General features: G+C 44.3%; 1 pseudogene; it reads right to left on the bottom strand.

Annotated features, from left to right (window-relative positions):
- Nucleotides 1–790: 790 nt before the first annotated feature.
- Nucleotides 791–11,171, bottom strand: LOC127445721 (uncharacterized; annotated as a pseudogene).
- Nucleotides 11,172–21,175: the final 10,004 nt, after the last annotated feature.

Genomic DNA, 21,175 nt, shown 5'->3' on the forward strand with positions numbered 1-21,175 from the left:
TCTCTGAACATTTCTATTTCTGTCTGTTTTTCACTAATATTTTGCTCAATGTGTTCATTTATTTCTCTTTCACCAGATCTGTTTGGCTTAATTTGCCTATTTCATCTTCTTTTACCTTGAATTCATCCTGTAACTGTTTCATTTGAGATGCACTTTCCTCAATAATTGCCTGAATGCTCTCTTTCAACGTTTCTATGTCTTTCTGTTTTTCACTAATGTTTTGCTGCAGGGTGTCTATTTCTCTCTCTTTCTCCTGGTCTCTTTGTTTTAATTTGGCTATTTCCTCTTCTTTTCGATTCTTCCTCTGAATGTTGCAAGTAAGCTGCACTTTCTTCAATATTTGCCTCAATACTACCTTTCAAATTTTCGGTGTTTTTTCTCAATGAGTCCATTTCTCTTTCTTTCTCCAAGTCTCTTTGTCTTAACTTGGCTATTTCTTCTTCCTTTTCCTGTAGTTTCTCTTGTGTTTCAACATTTCAATGCAGCTCCTTTTCTTTCTCTGTTTTTGTTTGCTCGTGCTCCTGCCTCATGGCAGCTATTTCTTTATCTTTCCCTATGAGTTTATCCATGAGTGTGTTGTATTTCTCCACAACATCTCCATGCAATTCTTTCTCCACTTCTGTTATTTTCGCTTGCTCTTGGTATGATATCCGTAGCTGTTCCATCTCTTTTGTCATCATCTCTATCATGTCTCTCAGTTTGTCCATCTCTTTCTCTCTCTTCATCTCTTTCCTTCCATCTCTCACATTGTTCTCTTTCCCTGCTCTCAGCCTGCTGAATTTCTATTAGAATGTTTTCTATTTTATTGTCCTTATCTTTCAGTTTGCTCTCTGTGTCTTTCTTTTCTGTTCGGCCAGTTCTTCATACTTGTGTTGCGATGCATCCACCTCTTTCTGCATTTCTTCAGCTTTTCTTTTTATCATATCTTTCTCATTTTCTGCATCCACCAGTTTGTTTCTTAATTTATTTGTCTCATCCTGGTGCACTCGTTGCAATTCTTCCCCTCGCTCCTTTCATTCTTGCTCTTTTAAAACACCCATACGTTCCACTTCCAGCAGTTTTATTTGAAGTTCATCCACTTTTTCTTTAATTTCTTACCCCTCTCTGTCTCTTTCCTCTAATCGCATTACCAGTTGCTCTTATTCTCTAAGTCCCTGATTGAAAGCCGCAATGACTTTGCTTATTTCAATGGTCAACTCTTGTATCTCCCTCTCCCTGTTTTCTGTCAACCACGCCATCCACTCCTCCAATTCACCCATCATGCTTTTCCTATCATCTTCACCCTTGTATGGCGCCTCTTCCCTTTCGGTCTTCCCAGGGGATTGTACTTTGTCTTTTTTCGTCTTTCAAAAAACCACCTAATGCTCCTCACCTCTCTCTCCTTCATTTTCTTTAGTTCTCCTTCCTGCCGTTGAAGCTTCTCGTTTAACTCCTTCACCTTCAGTTGGAATTTCTCATTCTTTTGTCTCCCTAACTACTGAGTCTCATGTACTAGTGGCGACAAGGCCTCGCACCCCTGCCTGAGTCCCTCCTCAACCACCACCCCTCAGCTGTTCTGTTAAAGGCAAGACTGATAGGTAATGGGATTGATATGTAATCATGTAATCCCTAAAAAATTAAGTATCTGATTACACACCTTAAATTTTTTTATATAATCTAAATACAAGTACTTGATTTTTGCAATCTGATTACATCATCCAGATTACATGTAGTGCATTACTTTTCAACACTGATTTCTAAGGCACATTTACCAAAAGTATTGTTATCTAAGTAGCACATTAAAAACTGTTTTCTAAATTAATAAGGGCCTCTGACCCCTTGTATATTAATTTTTTGCTATTTGAATGTATCTTTCTTGCATTTTTCACGGTTTATCAGAGACAAAAGGACATTTAATAAATACTGTAATGTCAACATATTTTGATCATTGGAAAGTCATTGTACATTATTACTGAGGATAAAAAAAGTGTAAAAGAAATGGTATTTAAAACAATAGGCAGCATGATAATCCTAAATTTACAGTATGGTATACTATTATGTTGGCCTTCTTTGATAAAAAAAAAAAATACTATAATGACAATAGAGATATGATATGTTCTTATAAATCATATACAGTAGATTTCACAAGAAGACATATGTGACCCTGTGGTTTAAAACAAATAAATAGACCTAAATAAATAAATGAAATATCTGTAACAGAGGACATTAGAGTAAGAGTGTGCAATGAGCGCTTTTCTCTCTCTCTTCCTCCCTTGTCCTCCTCTTTTACCTTCCTCCAATGGCTGGTTTTAAATCTGCTCAAAAATGTCACAAATTGCATGTTGCATAATGGCTGTGTGCATCTGTTAAGTTTCCATCTAAAAGAACAAAGCTATAGGCTAAGTGAGAGCCCCTGATTCACATCATGCGCAATCACATTATATTAATCTTCTTGGGACACTTTCATTAATCTCTATAAAGCTGAGCATCAGTACATCTGAAACCCCGTCTTACCAGAACCATCTGTATTTCTTTTAGTAAATTTATTAATAGTTAATAATTTTCAGTACCTCTGCAAGATTACATACAATTTTGGCAGTATTTTGTCAACAGTTTGGCAGTATTTCCACACTACAACTCCTGTAACGAAGCACTTAAAGGAGACCTATTATTGTTCTTTTTACAAGATGTAATATAAGTCTCAGGTGTCCCCAGAATGTGTCTGTGAATTTTCAGATCAAAATACCCCATGGATCATTTATTATACCATGTTGTAAATGCCTCTTTTTGGGTGGAATCAAAAACACGCTGTTTTCGTGTGTGTCTCTTTAAATGCAAATGAGCTGCTGCTCCCCGCCCCCTTTCTGGAAGAGGGCTGTGCCTTTACAGCTCGTGCTTCGGATACTACAGCAACAACAAATCAGAACCAATATGACTGACACTGTAAATACCGGAGTTCAGCCATATATGTAAAAATAACAACATAGCTCTGTTCTCCGTGAATACAATCAGAGACAATGGTAACTTTAGCTGCATTAGCCGTTGAATCAGCTAACAAGCACATTCGGAAAGGTGATTTGCAAAACATTCACAAAATATAAAGTGCGATACTTACATCTTCAGGATATAAAGCTGGAACACGAACAGTTGGTACTGATCCATGCTTGAGAATCAAATTTGTGGAAAATCCTGCTTTATATTGACCCTCATTCACAAAGCAGTCCGGTGTAAAATGATTTGCACAAACATACACGAATTTTGGTATGTTTTGAGGCACATTTGCTTAAAAAAAAAAAAAAATGAAGATGCTTATGTTCACTTTTACAGCCAACAACAGAACACTTATGATGCTTACGAAGCGGAGACATTATTCTTCTTTTCACCGTAGCTGCTCCAGTCTGAAAAAAATGGCGGACCGTGTGTAGATCACTCAGGGGAGGATCTATGATAATAGGGTGGAGTCCATCACCAGTCATGGGCGAGGCCTGCTCTAATGTGATGTCAGGTTAGAGCAGAAACGAAAACCAATCATTTTGAGCCACTGTTTTAGATGAATAGAAATATAAGAAAGAGGAGTGGGTTGACTTTTAACATTGTAGGGTGGTTATGTACACACACTGCCGACTCACATTTATGTTCAAACACCATGTAAAAGTGAATTTTGCATAATAGGTCCACTTTAAGTTGTACTGAATAATGAGTGATCTATCTACGTACTGGATTGGGAAACAAGCATTACTCCAATAACATACAACATTAATTAAGATGATCTTAAAAGCACAAGTTGCAACATTATTGGGAAACTCAGCCTCATTCTGCTTTCTAAAGTCTGGTTGGTATGAAAGTTATTTTAATCTCTAGACAGCCATAAAAAAATAATATTTTATTTATGTCAAAGTGTTCATCTCTTTTAGTGTTATTTTAGCTTTATCTCACTGTTCCGCTTTGGATCAAAATTTAATTTAATGTGCTTCTCTTCAGGTTTATACGTTCAACATAACCTAAATAGGTGGTAGAAAATAAAAACAGTCAACTTTTCAAGATTTCCCAGGTAATATTTTAATAATTTCTTTGGCTTCAGTACAATGAAATTATTAGATAATCTATTTTAACATGTTGAGTTTATAATATCACACCATTTTACTCACAGTAGAAATGGTTCTTCATACATGAAAATATAAAGCTGCCTTTATAATTTAGGAAAAATGTCGCTTGCAAAAGGATCATCATACAGTATTTGGGAGTCCTTGGCATTAAAAAGTTTGAAAACCCCTGGAAGAGACATATCTAGTATGGAAGCAGGCCGCTTTCTCTCCACAGAGTATTTAGTTATTCGGCCGGGGCCATTTAAATGCTCAATATATGCGCCGGGGAAGGTGTTCTTTTCCTATCCTAATCTTTCAGATGGAAAAGACCCCGCAGAGACCACATCCTGCCCGGAGGGGAGGTAACATGGGGCAAGCAAGTCATGTGGGCTTAGAGCCACACATGGAAGAGGCGCGGTGGTAGGTCCTGCCTGAAAGGGGAGGAGCTCTACAAACACGGCGACTGGGACAGAGAGGGCTCTGTCAAAGGGAGATGCAGGTCTGCCAACAGGGAGACCATACTGTGGAAAATACATCACAGGGGGTTACCTGAGTAACCGGCACCTGTGGAGCACCTACCTCAGTAAGGGCATATTAGCACACATACTGGTTCAGCCGGTGAAATCCTCATGGGAAAAGAAGCACACATCTTCACCTCTTTGGAGGAGAAAGGCACTATACGCAAGCGATACACTCAGCCAGCTGTCCATATTCCCGAACTTACCTGTTCATACCTGACAGAACACGGGACGAAACTGGCTCAACCAGGAGATTGTAAAATCTCACGAAGGTGTTGGGTGTCGCCCAGCCCGCTGCCCTGCAGATGTCTGCTAGAGAGGTGCCACAAGCCAGTGCCCATGAGGATGCCAGACTCCTTGTGGAGTGTGCTCGTATTCCCGAAGGGGCGGGCACGGCCTGGGCCTGGTATGCCATAGCGATGGCATCCACGATCCAGTGGTCAAGCCTCTGTTTGGAGACAGCATTCCCTTTCCGCTGTCCGCCAAAGCAGACAAAGAGCTGCTCAGAGCGCCTAAAGCTCTGCATGCGATCCAAGTAGATGTGCAAAGTACGCACCGGACACAGCAACGACAGAGCTGGGTCTGCCTCCTCCTGGGGCAGCACTTGCAGGTGCGATGTGTGCCGTGGCACCATGCCCATCTTGGGACTCGAGTCTGAAGCCAGTGCTGAAGCGGTCTCATATGCATCAACCCTAGTGGTGTGACCGGCGCCGAGGATGCCATATGCCCCAGGAGCCTCTGAAAGTGTTTCAGTGGGACCGCTGTTCTCTCCTTGAACGACTTCAGGCAGTTCAGCATCGACTGTGTGCACTCACTCGTGAGGTGTGCTATCATCGAGACTGAGTCTAACTCCATGCCAAGAAAAGAGATGCTCTGAACCGGGGAGAGCTTGCTCTTTTCCCAGTTGACCCGAAGCCCTAGCCGGCTGATGTGCCTGATCACGAGGTCCCAGTATGCACATAGCAACTCTCGAGAGTGAGCTAGAATCAGCCAGTCATCGAGGTAGTTGAGTATGCGGACACCCACTTCCCTTAACGGGGCAAGAGCTGTCTCTGTGACTTTCGTGAAGATGCGAGGGGACAGGGACAGGCCAAAGGGGAGGACTTTGTACTGATATGCACAGCCGTCAAAAGCAAACCGTAGGAAGGGTCTGTGTCGAGGTAGAACCGAGATGTGAAAGTACGCGTCCTTCAGGTCTACTGCCGCGAACCAATCTTGACGCCGGACACATGCCAAAATGTGCTTTGGCATCAGCATCTTGAACGGGAGTCTGTGCAAGGCCCGGTTCAGAACTCGCCGGTCCAAGATTGGCCGCAACCCACCGCCTTTCTTCGGTACGATGAAGTAAGGGCTGTAAAACCCTTTCTTCATCTCGGCTGGAGGGACAGGCTCTATCGCACCCTTGCGCAGAAGGGTCGCGATCTCCGCATGCAAGGTGGCGGCGTTCTTGCCCCTCACCGAAGTGAAGTGGATGTCGCTGAACCGGGGCAGGCACCTGACGAACTGAATCGGGTTGAACCACCGCGACAGGTTGGAAAGCGCTAGCCACGCATCCAAGCTCCGGGCAAGGGGCACTAAGGGGACGATCATGTTTAACGTACCTGTGGGTGGGGCCTCGCAGTGAGAGGGAGCAGGGGATGCCACGTCAAGGAGCCTCGCTTCACCTCGAACTCGTGGCTGCGCTGAGTGGACCCTCGAAGCACTTACCTTGCTCCATGTACCCGCCGTCGGGGGGGTCGGTGATGGGGGAGGAGGGACATTTTGACCGTCCTTGTAGTCCGTCACAACCACCTGGCCATGGGTGTGAGTGTGGTGCGACCAGACGTGTGAAGGTCCACGTTCACGGCGTCTAAGTCACAGGTGCGTAGTGCCCGGTTGCCATGATAATGGCGGTCGTAAACACTGGCTATGTGACCCAGGGAGTGAGGAAACCGCTCTTTTGAGAACGTGGGTACTGCAGCCCATTCGGGGTAGAAAAGGAAACTAAGGATTTACCTCCCGGCCCTCCACCGGGGGATGGAGTGGTCTGGATACCAGCTCAGGGTTTGCAGCAGACATCTCGCTCCCTGCGTCATCTGTCTCAGGGGCGCTTAGGAGCCTTCCTGGTCCTCGTGCCGGCCCGTGAGGCGGGGGCGTTAGCTTCCTGCGGGGGGCTCTATGCTGGGGCCGAGAACTGGGCTCGGGCTGAGGCGGAGCCGCCTGGGCTTTTGTTGCCGCAAGGGGATGCTGGCGAGCAGACGGGATACGGGATCTTGAGCCGCGCTGGGGCAAGATGTGTTGTATAGCCTCCATCTGCTTCCTTACTGGCGAGAACTGCTGGGCGAAGTCCTCGACGGTGTCGCCGAATAGGCCGATCTGGGAGATGGGGGCGTTGAGAAAGCGAACCTTGTCCGCGTCCCTCATCTCGACCAGATTCAGCCACAGGTGGCATTCCTGGACCACGAGGGTGGACATCGCCTGACCGAGTGCTCGCACCGTGACCTTCGTCGCCCGGAAGGCAAGGTCAGTCGCTGAGCACGGCTCCTGCATCACATCGGGATCAGGACTACCCACGTGCAGTTCCTTTAGTGCCTTGGCCTAGTGTACTTACAGGAGGGCCATGGCATGCAGGACAGAGGTGGCCTGACCAGCGGCGATGTAGGCTTTGGCCGTCAAAGACGACGTCGTCCTACAGGCCTTGGAAGGGAGTGCCGGGCGATCCCGCCAGGTGGCTGCACTTTGCGGAGGCTGCACTTTGCCTTATCCACCTGAGGGACCTCCGTATACCCGTGGGCCACCTTGCCATCGAGGGTAGTGAGAGCGGACGAGCTGGGAGGTCTGTTTCGGTTAGAAAAAGGTGACCTCGTCAGCTCGTTGTGCCCTTCCGGGAAGAAAGGGACCGGGGGGCGTGGCTGTGAGCAGCGCCCTGAACCCAGGAACCAATCATCTAGCCGTGAGGGCTCAGGGGAGGGTGGAAGGTTCCACTCCAACCCGACACATGCGGCGGCCCAGGCAAGCATGGCGGTCATCTCACTGTCAGCGTCAGACTGGGCAGGCTGACCCGAAGGTGGCAGCCCAGTCGAGTCCTCAGCATCTGACATCGCCAGTACGTGCTCCGATGCAGTGATCGAGCACTCATCCCACTCCAGAGCTCCGAAAGGGATACTAAGCTGGCCCTGGGTCGAGCTGGTCTCCTCTCGGAACTCACCGGGGGCAAACGAGTGTGCTGGGGAATGGGAGGTCCGCAGGGATTTACCCAGCGGAGCCACGCCCATTGAAGCTCCCAAATCGCCTCCAGTGCCAGCAGGGCCGGCCTCGTACCCAGAGGTAAAAGGCGAGGTGCAGGGGGCGGCTAGAGTGGCTTTCCTCCGCAACGTTGCCATGGTCATATTCTTGCAATGAGAACATGAACCATCCACGAACACTGCCTCAGTGTGATCGCTGTCCAGACACGTGAGGCAGCACCCGTGGCTGTCGGAAGCGGAGAGATAGCGACCGCATCCAGGAATCACACAAAGACAGAAAGGCATCTTTAGTGACAGAAGGGGAACCAAACACACCCAACATCAATAACTAAGCAAGCTTAAACTGTGCAAACAAACAAGTCAATTTATTTTAAAGGATAAAGCTTTAAAATGCAAGTTTACTAGCACAGCTTAACTGCTTCAGAAGCACAAAAATAAAAGAATATAATTTTTTTTTAACTAACCAAACACACCAGTCACATGCACAAATTAATAATTAACTTTAATGAAATTTCATTTCTCATTCAAATGAATAAGAAAGAATTAAATTACCAAATTAAGGTGTTATTTACATTTCTTGAGAATAGTGGTGATGAAACGCACCTGAATTGTCGCCTGATGGTGCCTAGTCACTCCTGTCATTAAATGCTGAGCGCAGCTCTAGAGAGAGTGACAAATCTCTTCCCTGTGCAGGCATCACGACCCTTGCTCTCCACCGACCCGATGCCGAGCCGCTGAAGAAAGCCCCCACCCATGCGCCCTACTTCAACCAAACCCTTCACTGTGCAACCCAACGTTTAGTGAGCCCCCTGATCGCCGTGAGGACATCGTGTTTACTTTCAGTTCATATCACCTAACACTTAGATTTTAACATTTTTTATTTAAATGATTGATTAAATGATGATTATATAATATATTTATAGTTTTGACAGGTTCTATTGAACTTTTGACATGCATATAGCCGGGCTGTGTGGCCAGTGCTTTATACACTTTAGTGCAAATAATTATTTGGCCACACTGAAGCCGTGGTAAGGGGCCCTCTGGTGGTCGCGGGGGCCCTATGCAGCCGCTTATGTTGCTTAATAGGCAAGACCAGCACTGCTCGTGTACTACATTTCAAGTCTTCTGAAGCCATACAATAGCACCAATGTGTGATCCCACACTGCCTTGCCCAAAAGCTCCAGGTGCTCTTCAGTCTGCTGATGGTAGTCCGCTGTCACTGAGGTATAGGATTATACCACTAGAAGGACAACATAGGGGCCTGGTGGACACAAGGACATACTCCACATCGTCTCTCTCCTTACCCAGCCAGGAGTACCATTAACGGGGTAGTACCATTCCCAACCAGGGTCATCCACAACTGTAACGCGTCTTCCTGCTACATCGGCATGTCTCTTCACACATTCCTCGGTTGGTTTAACTCAAACACCCGGTCAGGCCTATAATAATGGTATTGCCAACAGAGCTCTTCCCAGCACCTTTGCGGCCTAGTATAACCAAGCGGATTTCTGGAAGAGGTGTAGGCCAGTGACTAAGGCTTTCTCCAGTGCCATCAACCTCCTGTTGTCTCCTCCCTGTGAAAGATAATCAGCGTTTGAATACATTTATGGAGATCTACAGATTTGCAGTTGTTTCTTTCCTTGCGCATAGAATTGTCTTCATGCTTTCATCATCTTTAAGTCATGTTAAAATATTTCAAGATTGGACACAGTGCACTAAGCTGCGTTTTCATCAGTGGCGAATTCTCAGGGCCAGCAAAGCCTTCTCTGCTGGCCTAACATGCCAAATAAATAAATATTTTTCATCCTTTCATTCTCAATCACCCTTTTGCCTATGTATTTTTAATCGCTTTGAACTCTTAATTAATCTACAAACAAATAGAGAAAAACGTATTCCTTAAATGTATTCCTTGATGCTTACAAGCAAAGTGTGACAACTGTTTCACAAATTGCATGCCCGAAGCTGAAGCAGCGTGTGAGTTTGTGCTCCACCCCCTCAGGCCTTCAGAATTTCTTCAGAATCCCTCAACAGTGCAAATGAATGGGCAACTAAAGTCAGACTGACAGATTCATCAGCCAATCAGATTGATTTATTTGTTCTTGGTGGGTGTGATCTTTAGGATGTGTCCCGGTCGAGGCCTACTAGCTGGTCTTGAGTGACGTAAATACGCTTCAAGTGATGTACATAATTCAAGGGCGAAAAGCATAAGATCAAGCTGTTTGAGTCCGCTGTCATCACTGCTGGTATCGCCATTGAGAAAGAGATCCTTATGGATTTAAAAACACGAGATGTTCTGCATGACCGTGTGATTGCTTAATTTATTAAACAGGAAAGGACTGATTTTCACTTCAAGTAAATTGGTATGTGCTTTTTGCATTGTTATAGCAGTTAAAATTAGGCTTGCTTGAGCATTAAGTGTCATTTCAAGTTCTGGCTTTCGTGTGTGGATGTGTTTTTAAAATGTCTTATTCATTGTGAAACTGTTTTCTTAAAGGCCTAGACTTTAAATGCACGGCCCGCCACTGGTTTTCATCATCTTGTGAGATGTGGCCTGATCAGAGGCCCCTAAAAGTGTCTGCACACATAATCCACACCTAAAAATACATGAATATGTTTGCATTACATAACAAAAATATCATACAAAATGTCATTTATTTTAAAGATAGAACAAGCACACTTTTCAAGCACACAAAAATAAGTTCAATAAACTCAAACTGCATAATCGCTATGGGACACGTCTGAGTGTCACGTGGTCTGAAGCCCTTATACAATCACGGCAATTTATTGTGATGGCTCTTAAGCGGCGCCTCTAGGGAGCTATGTCACGGGCTCCACAAAGGCACTCGCTTTTGCGCCATCGAGTCATATTTTCAGTTTTTCAGTGCATGATCTCGTCTGGCCCATGTTGAACTAGCGACTCAAGTCGAAGCAAGGATCATTATTATTCTCCCTTTTGAGTGGCAACACAGGATGGAATTTAAAAAGTGCTTACCTACATGCACACAGTTTATCATCGATTCAAATGACGTGTGTTGCTTGTCTGGGGTTTCGCCATGCGGAGACCGCATTGGAGGGTTTGGATTGCCCGCAGTGCGATTTAATGGACGTCAGGATGCTCCACGAAAGACTTGCCTCCTTTGGAATTTCGGTGAAGCCGTGTGCTGGTGCGGGCCACTTGACCCGTGGGAGGCTGACGCGGATGCCGAGGTGATGGGAGCTGAGCAGCAGGTCGACCTACGGTTCTCTCTGTCGCTCTTGCCGGATTCGGCTCGATGTTCTCCTATGGAATTTGCATGCGGGTACTTGCGTCCTAGCCATGAGGCCCGCACAATAGTTTCCTTCGGCGCTGAGGATGAGGACACCATGCCTAAGGCTGAAGCCTTGCCTCCTAGCGGTCAGATTTCCAGACCTTTGGTAACCATTTGACCCTGCACTCTGACCCCAGCCTAGCTGGGATATGTGAAAAAAGAAGAATTTCACTGTATATGTGCAAAATGTATAATGTGTGATGAATAAAGATAAATTAATTATAAATTATTATATGGAGTTGCTGGAGGTTATTACACGTGCAGTGGAGAAATAGCACCTGGACTGGCTGGATGAAACGCAGTTGGAGGATCGTAAATTGATCTTGGATGACTGTTTTTTAGCGAGCCAACACACAGCTATGACTTGTAGGCACTTCCTTTTTCCTTGCAACAAAATGCATGGATGTGGCTTTGATGCCCTTGAGGCTTCAAGGTATCCGCGTTTTGAATTATCTTGACAGTTGATTGGCTGCCCAACATCGAGATGTCGTTCTCAGCCATTTGAGCAATCTAGAGCTGCGTGTAAACCTAGACAAGAGTGTTCTGTTGCCAGTGGAACGGACTCTGTTTCTAGGGGTGGAGCTGGATTTGCGGGCAATGCAGGTGCATCTGTCTCCAGCTCACGTTCTGTCTTTTTGCCATTGTCTAGCAATGTTGCATGCGAGACCTTTTCAGTGCTGGATGAACTCCACAAAGGGACTTCAAAGTGACACATGGGTGCTACCAAACTCTGTTACCATGGAAATGGACCCAACTTCTGATATCGGGCATTCCGTTAGGACAGGTGTGTTGCCACAAGATTATCACAACAGACGCCTCCTCCACGGGTTGGGGCGCTGTGTACGAGGGTCATCCAGCCTATGGGGTTTGGACAGGCCAGCTGCAATATTGGCACATAAATTGTCTGGAGATGTTCAACGTACTGCTGGCATTAAATTTTTCTTCCTGGAAACTCAGGATAGCCATGTCCTCGTCTGGTTGGGCAACAGGACGGTGGTGTCCTGCATCAATCGCCAGGGAGAAATGCGCTGTCATGCCATGCTGAGAATGGCAATTTGCATTCTTCTCTTGGCACGGGACAATGTGCTGTCTCTACAAACCAAGTTTTTGATTCAAAACGGCCCTGCTAGTGATAGTTTGTGATTTGCATGCCCTGTAGATCAATCCTTTATGTATGGATTTTGCACCAGGGTGTTCAAGGGTTGTGTTAAGACCTCATTTGGGCTTCTTGCCCAAGGTTATTTTGACGCCATTTTGCTTGCAGACCATTCATTTTCAGTCTTTCTATCCTCCCACATTTGATTTGGTGGAGCATGAAAGGTTACATATGCTTTGTCCAGTTCGAGCACTGCGAGTTTATGTTGACCATACTAGCCAGTGGCGTAAGTCAGAGCAGTTGTTTGTGTGCTTTGGTGGCCACAACAGGGGTGTTTCGGTGTCCAAGCAAAGACTGTCTCACTGGCTTATTGATGCAATTTCAAGTGCCTACAAAGCATGCAGTTTACCTTCGCCTTTGGGTATTCGAGCCCATTCTATGAGGAGTAAGGCATTCTCATGGGCTTTGGGTAGAGATGTGTTCTTGGAAACATTTGTATGGCAGCAGGGTAGTCCTCTCGCATACATTTGTTAGATTTTATAATCTTGGCGAGGGTTTGGCTCCTGCTTACCAGATTCGCTCTGTTGGAACAGAAGTAAAAAATTATAATTCCTTATTTTTATTCAGATGCTTTAGCTCACTTGTGCACCACTATATGCTTTCCACATGGGCTTGGACAGTTCGCATTGCGTGAATGTATATCATTCCCATAGCGATTACGCAGCTAAAGTTCCCACAAAAGGGAACGTCTTGGTTAAGTGGAACGTAACCCTGGTTCCCTGAGTGGGAACGAGATGCTGCGTAGCTGGCCATACTCTCTAGCAACTGCAAAGGCTTGTGCCTTCCTGCAGAAAATCTGACTCAATGGTGCGATAGCGAGGGCCTTTATGGAGCTTGTGACGTAGCTCCCTAGGGGCATCACTTAAGCACCAATCAATTAATTGGAGTGATTGTATAAGGGCTTCAGATCACGTGACACTCAGATGTGTCCCATAGCGATTACGTAGCATCTCGTTCCCCCTCCATGTAATCAATACTTTTTTTAGGTTTTAAATGGTAAAACAATACAGTATATATCAGTGCGGCTGGTGGGTAAGCACAAACTATAGACAAAATAGCCGGGCCTCCAGGTGGGACAAAAATACATTTGATATTTTCCTCTTGATAAACAGGTCATCATGCTAAGACGTTTGAAAACCACGTCTTAGTGCAAAGTTTAAATTCAGTTCCTGTATTTGCTGTTTGGAGATTCCACCAGAAGGTGGCAATAAATGTAATGTCAACATCAAATTATGTCCCTGACGATCAGAGTTGTAGCCGTCTTACGAAACAAAAAGATTTGTGAGATTTGTGTTAAACTATCTGTAGGTCATGATTTATTTTTCAATTAGTATTATTATGTTTAAATTTACAATTGTATTTATGATCTAATTTGTAATGGTATTTTCCACCTGTTGTCATATAGAGTGATTTTTATTTATTTATTTTCCCTTTTTAATGCCCAATTCCCAATGCGCTCTAAGTCCCCATGTGACTCTACCCTCCCTATCAACTGGGCCAATTTGGTTGCTTAGGAGACCTGGCTGGAGTCATTCAGCATGCCCTGGATTTCACCTCACGAATCCAGGAGTGCGAGGGTGATTTCGTCAAACTTACTTGCGCCCAGACTTAGCTCATGCTTGCACGAAAATACCTAAACTTCATGGCAATGCCCACTGACTTTGCGCTTATGACTTATGGCATAGTGCTGCGCTTAGTGTTAATGCTCTTAAAATAGGGCCTGATGACTGAAAGCCCAATGTCCACTATGCAATCAGATGCCGATCCAATGCAAATAACGCTCATGATGGCGAAGTACGGTGTCTGGGCATTTAAAGCCTCTATTCCAATGAACATCAATCAATTGCACCTAAATTGGAAAGGTAAAGGTATCAGACTTAGACTCCCCATAGGGCTCTAGTTCTGCATTTCCTATGAAATTGTATGGGGTGACTGGCACCATGTACATATGCAGCTGCTGTCAACCAGCTGCTTTAAGATTGTGGTTCCTCTACAATCACAATCAAATGCAGCTTACCCAAGAAGGAGGAATTTTCTCTCTGTGTTTCCATCTCTGTCTTTCTGCCTTTCGCACAAACTTTGTTCCTCTTCCTCTTGTTTTCCTTGAGTTATACTTTTGATTACAGCATCGTTTTACCCTTCAGTAACTCCTAAAAGTAATCTGTTCACTTCCTACCAATGCACGGAGCAACAGTAGAGCGGAACAAGGTGCTGAATGTGGAAGCTTGTTCACGTGACTAGCCTGTGGTTTTTTTGGGGATCTCGCAGAGGAAACAGCATGTACTCTTGTGTCTTATTTGCATGGGTATGTCGGAAATCAAAAGGGAGTTTGTGGTCAGAGTTTTGCTCTTTTCATATCGCCGCCAGTATCGGAGAGTATCACTATCATCATTGTATTGGTGATCATTGTTTATTTTTGTCTAACACATATCTTCATGTAAGGGAAATCAGCTGTCTTGTTCAGATAGAATAAAATGCTCATCTCAGATCTCAGGTCTGTTAGCATGAAATTCACAACCCATTTTACTTTGGTAATTTAATGTATGTCTGAGTGAAACAGGATATTCAATGAGAAAACTTGATTTTACCCATGAAGAATTGATTGAATAGTGAAAAGTGCCATCATGCCAGAATGACTACTTCATTTGTTTCTGTCCACAATGTGGCTGAAAAAGGCTAAAGGGAGACAAAGTGAAATTTGCATCCTTCTGCATAAATTCAGTCATTATAAGATTATCATATTTCCCTGCAATAAGTTTTGCTTTCCCTCGTAATAGTTTGTATTCCCTTGCAATAAATTAACTGTTTTTACTACAGTAACCATAGCTGAACTATGGTATTTGTAGTAAAACCATAGTTACCACAAAATGTACTAGTCATGGTTACTATAATATTATTATAGCAAAACTATGGGTAATTATGTCCAAATTATGGTTTCTGCCTAAAAAAACCCCCCAAAAAACATGGTTACTACTAGGGGTTGTACGACTACTGATTTTTAATAGTCGACTAGTTGAACCCATTAGTCGAGCCAAATTCGACTAGTCGTATAGTCATCCCAAACCGCCACCACCCATGTAATGGGTTTAGTTAGTTATATGTAATGAAAAAATAGCAACGTATCTACATGTTATCTAGCAATAGTGCCTGGGTTCCTATAGGTTCTGGGAAAAATTATGATTGACGGTCTGAGAAACGTTTTGTATATGACCGGATCTGATGGAATAAACTTCAACCATAATGTTATATCCTCGTATAAGCACCTTTTTACTAGAAATATGCAACCTATAGGACCCCAGCAAACATTGAGCTGTAAAGTTATAGAGTTAACATAAGTATCGAAACATATTTTAGTGTAGCCTGGACTACCTGTAGCTGCAGGCAGTTCCCCCTCCTCTTGCAGTCACATGTTCAGATGATTACGGATGGGCACAGGATCTAGCAAGCAGGATGGGGATGCATGCTGTTATGTCATCATACTCCAACTTGAATTGCTTTTCTAATTGTCGCCAAATCGCATTCTTGAAGGAGCAAACAGCAACCAGATCAGATGTCCAAACACACAAAGTTGTGCTGATCATGTTGAAAATCACTAACTAGCGGTAGCGGGTGCCTTTTTAAATGATAATGCATAACCTAGTATTTCTAAGTCACTTTGCATATATTGCAGGTTACTGTAGCATTTTTGTCATCTTCAGCAAAGTACATTTGAGCCACTTCACTTTTTCAGTGCAGAGCCATCAGCCTTGACACCTGCTGGCAAGTTTCTGAAATGAAGGATGGCAAGCGATAACTAATTCAAAGATTCAGTATGGTAATATTCAACAGGAAAGCACTACCTGATTAGTCAGAGAAACGCTAACCCAACCCCTAAACCAAACCCTAACCAATCAGGTATCCTCATTAATATGAATGAGTCTTTCCTTGCCTTCCTAAGTTTCGGAAATCCGCCACACGCGGAAAAAAAAATCTCTCCCTGTCCTCCAAGGGGATCCGTTGGCTTGTGATTAAGGCTATGTCCACACTAATGCTTTTCGTTTGAAAACGTGTCTTTTTCTCTACGTATTGGCTTTTCTTCCACACTGAGACAGCGTTTCTGACAGCTTTTATTTTGAGCTTTTAGAAAACACTCTCCCAAGATAAATTTAAAAATGCTGTCTTGTCGTTGTAGTGTGGACTGGAAAAACAGAGCCATTGGAAAACGATGATGTATTTGTTGTCATGTGATGCAGTCGTTTGATGCATTCAACCCAAAACAATTAAGATGGCGGCACGTGTTGAAGCGGCATTGTTTTGCCTGATATACACTTTGATAGCATTTTGGCAATAGCAGAGGTGTCTTGGGCTCCCAAGAGTGACCCCTAGTGTCACTACATCGACACAACGTCGAGTGAGTGACAGATAGGGAACAATAATTTTTTTCCTACTATGAAAAGACACTAAATTTTGTGGGATCATATCTCCCAATCAGAATAGCATGGGAAGCTCAGTAAGGGAACTTTTCATATGTTTCAGTGTGGTTGAGCAACTTTTCGAAAACATTTGAAAACAGCAGTGTGTACGGCAGGGTTGTGCACCATTCAGAATTGAATGAAGAATGCCAATTCAACTCCAGAATTTATACAGAATTTGAACTGAGGTAGAAAAAAGTATGTAGAATTGCAATTCGAATTTGAATTTAAGGAAGTAGAAATTAATTTGACTTAAGTTTTTTTTTTTTTTTTTTTTTTTTTTATAATACGTTTGATTTTTCAGTATAACATGTAACATTGAAACAACAACATTGAAAGGTTTAGTAGAATATGAAAACATTGAAAGGTTTAGTAGATTATTGTAGTTTTTGCTTGGCAACTTTCAGGAATGCATAGCAGGGAGTTGGATCAATGCATTTTTTAAGTTCAGATTGGTCAACACAAAACGTTTATATGGTTCAGTCCCAATTTGTTGATTGTTACCCTTGTCATGTTTAACATACCAGGTTTTGAGTTCTGTGTGTGCCATTTTAAAAATACTTTATATGTTTTTTATTTCTCATAAGTGTTTGTGTGATGAGTAAAGATGTGATATTATTGTTTTAAGACAGCAAGCACATTACTTTTATACCATGTAAATAAAGGAAGTAATTTTCACAGGACTTAGCTGAGTTTAAGAAATCTACTTAAAGTTACTTAATATAATCTCACATACTTATTATTATTCTTCTGTACACTTTTTCGGCACCTAACTCCTCCCACATCATTTGTCATAGACCCACAAATGAGGTGTCAAATTGACCGGCCTATTTACGACACATGTGCTATGACTTTTCTAAGGGATGGGGGGTATGGTGCACCCATAGGGGGCAAAAAGCATCCTGAAAAATCCCATAGACTTTGCATTGTGACGAACTTTGACGGACCATATCTCCGGATCAGAATCTCGTAGAGACATGTGGGTGGACTCATTTCATACGGCCTAGCAAGCCATTTTGGAGTATTACATGAGATTGGTGGTAAAATGTGTCCCTGTGGGGTAAAACCAGCCCAAAACGGCCACATAGGCATACTATGGCAAGGGTCTCGCCCATGAAAACTTCCTAGTTACTTGCGTAACCTCCGTTACCTGATGGAGGGAACGAGACGTTGTGTCGATGTAGTGACACTAGGGGTCACTCTTGGGAGCCCGAGACACCTCTGGTCTTTGATAAAAGGCCTCGTAGCCAGCACACCAGGCCGACACATAACCTCCCCCAACATAGTTATGAGTGTCGAACAGCCCTTTGGGGGCAAGTCGACTACCCAAAAGATAGAGACAGGCTAACCCATTCATGGCCTCTTTTCCCCTTCTTTTTTTCCACTCCCTAAAAAAGAAATGGGATTATCCGACTGGGCCGCCAAGTCTTGTCGGGGGGTGTCCCTCCCAAGGGGAGGACACCGCGGAGACCACACCTCACCCAAAGAGAGGGGGGGATATTTAAGTGGAAAAAAATACGTCACATGGTCTTGACGACCATGTGGAGAGTCTCAAGGTAGATCCTACCCAACGGGGGAGGAGTTACTACAAACATGGAGACTGGGGCAGAGGGGCTCTGCCCAAGGAAGACGCAGTTTGCCAACAGGGAAATGAATTAGCGGAAGATATCTATCGCATGGGGTTACCTTACAGGGACACTCATAAATATGTTGGGGGAGGTTACGTGTCGGCCTGGTGTGCTGGCTACGAGGCACACAGAGGTCTGCCTGTCACACACTGCCAGTTCGCGTAACACAGTTCAGCCAGTTGTGGCGTTTCGTATAGGGACCCCTAGTGTCACTACATCGACACAACCTCGAGTAAGTGACAGATTAGGAATGTCCTGGCTACTTGCGTAACCTCTGTTCCCTGATGGAGGGAATGAGACATTGTGTCCCTTCTGCCACAACGCTGAACTACCCACTGAAATGGCCAGACCTTGGCTCGGCTCCTCAGCATAAAACCTGAATACCAGCTCCTTTTATACCCGTATGTCCGGGGGAGTGGCATGCAAATACCACTCGCCAATTATCATTGGCCTTTTATCAAAGACCAGAGGTGTCTTGGGCTCCCAAGAGTGACCCCTAGTGTCACTACATCGACACAACGTCGAGTGAGTGACAGATAGGGAACAATAATTTTTTTCCTACTATGAAAAGACACTAAATTTTGTGGGATCATATCTCCCAATCAGAATGCCGTAGAGACATGGGGATGGGCTCATTTCACTCGGGCTACCAATCAGTCTTTAAGTATCATCTTGGAAATGGCATACCCATGCCCTAGAAACCATTTACGGCACCCAAGCAACCTCCCTCATAGACTTCAATTCAAAATGGCTCAGAAGGATATCTTCAGAACAGAATGTCGTAGACACTTGGGGATTGGCTCTTGAGTCAGGTTAGTAATCAGCCAATAAGAATCACTCTGGTCACTGGCTAGCCACGCCCTAGCAATTATTTAGAGAACCCTAGCAACCAGCCCTATTAACTTCCATTCAAAATGGCTGAGAGTGATACCTTCTGATCAAAATGTCCTAGAGACATGACAGTTGGCTTGTTTTACTTGGGTGAGCTATCAGTCTTCAAGTATCATCATGGAAACCCCATTGACTTCCATTCAAAATCGCTTAGATCGGTATGTCTGCACCAGAACTTAGTAGAAACTTCCTGTTCGGCTCGTTTGACTCAGTCTAGCAAGGAGCCTTTTAAGTATCACCCTGGTAACTGCCTAGCAACCAGATGGGGTTACCCTAGCAACCAAGTAGCAAAACATATACACTATATTGCCAGAAGTATTCGCTCACCCATCCAAATAATTGAATTCAGGTGTTCCAATCACTTCCATGGCCACAGGTGTATAAAATGAAGCACCTAGGCATGCAGACTGCTTCTACAAACATTTGTGAAAGAATGGGCCGCTCTCAGGAGCTCAGTGAATTCCAGCGTGGTACTGTGATAGGATGCCACCTGTGCAACAAGTCCAGTCGTGAAATTTCCTCGATACTAAATATTCCACAGTCAACTGTCAGTGGTATTATAACAAAGTGGAAGCGATTGGGAATGACAGCAACTCAGCCACAAAGTGGTAGGCCACGTAAAACGACAGAGCGGGGTCAGCGGATGCTGAGGCGCATAGTGCGCAGAGGTCGCCAACTTTCTGCAGAGTCAATCACTACAGACCTCCAAAGTTCATGTGGCCTTCAGATTAGCTCAAGAACAGTGCATAGAGAGCTTCATGGAATGGGTTTCCATGGCTGAGCAGCTGCATCCATGCCATACATCACCAAGTGCAATGCAAAGCGTCGGATGCAGTGGTGTAAAGCACGCCGCCACTGGACTCTAGAGCAGTGGAGACGCGTTCTCTGGAGTGATGAATCACGCTTCTCCATCTGGCAATCTGATGGACGAGTCTGGGTTTGGCGGTTGCCAGGAGAACGGTACTTGTCTGACTGCATTGTGCCAACTGTGAAGTTTGGTGGAGGGGGATTATGGTGTGGGGTTGTTTTTCAGGAGCTGGGCTTGGCCCGTTAGTTCCAGTGAAAGGAACTCTGAATGCTTCAGCATACCAAGAGATTTTGGACAATTCCATGCTCCCAACTTTGTGGGAACAGTTTGGGGATAGCCCCTTCCTGTTCCAACATGACTGCACACCAGTGCACAAAGCAAGGTCCATAAAGACATGGATGAGCGAGTTTGGTGTGGAAGAACTTGACTGGCCTGCACAGAGTCCTGACCTCAACCCGACAGAGCACCTTTGGGATGAATTAGAGCGAAGACTGTGAGCCAGGCCTTCTCGTCCAACATCAGTGTCTTACCTCACAAATGTGCTTCTGGAAGAATGGTCAAAAATTCCCATAAACACACTCCTAAACCTTGTGGAAAGCCTTCCCAGAAGAGTTGAAGCTCTTATAGCTGCAAAGGGTGGACCGATGTCATATTAAACCCTATGGATTAAGAATGGGATGTCACTTAAGTTCATATGCGTCTAAAGGCAGATGAGCGAATACTTTTGGCAATATAGTGTATCTGCACCAGAACATGGTTGACACTTCCGGGTTGGCTCATTTGACTTAGGCTGGCAAGGAGCCTTTTAAGTATCACACTGGTAACTCCCTAACAACCAGATGGGGTTAACCTAGCAACCATAGAACAACACCAATATCTTTGCACCAGAACATCCTACTGTCATGGGGGTGGCATCTTTCAACTTGGGGCAGTTGGTGGGATATCGTGGTGACAAATATTGCCATGGCAGGCACCACTCACATTTTCTTCTAGTTTAAATATGTTATTGTTAAATATGTAAAATGAATATGTAATATGTAAGGCTAATTTGTAAAAGTCATGGCAGGTTGAAATTTAAAGTTCAGTTAATTTTATTTATTTAAAAGCAATGCAAACGTAATTTAAGT

Source organism: Myxocyprinus asiaticus, chromosome 1, assembly GCF_019703515.2.
Source record: "Myxocyprinus asiaticus isolate MX2 ecotype Aquarium Trade chromosome 1, UBuf_Myxa_2, whole genome shotgun sequence".
Lineage (NCBI taxonomy): Eukaryota > Metazoa > Chordata > Actinopteri > Cypriniformes > Catostomidae > Myxocyprinus > Myxocyprinus asiaticus.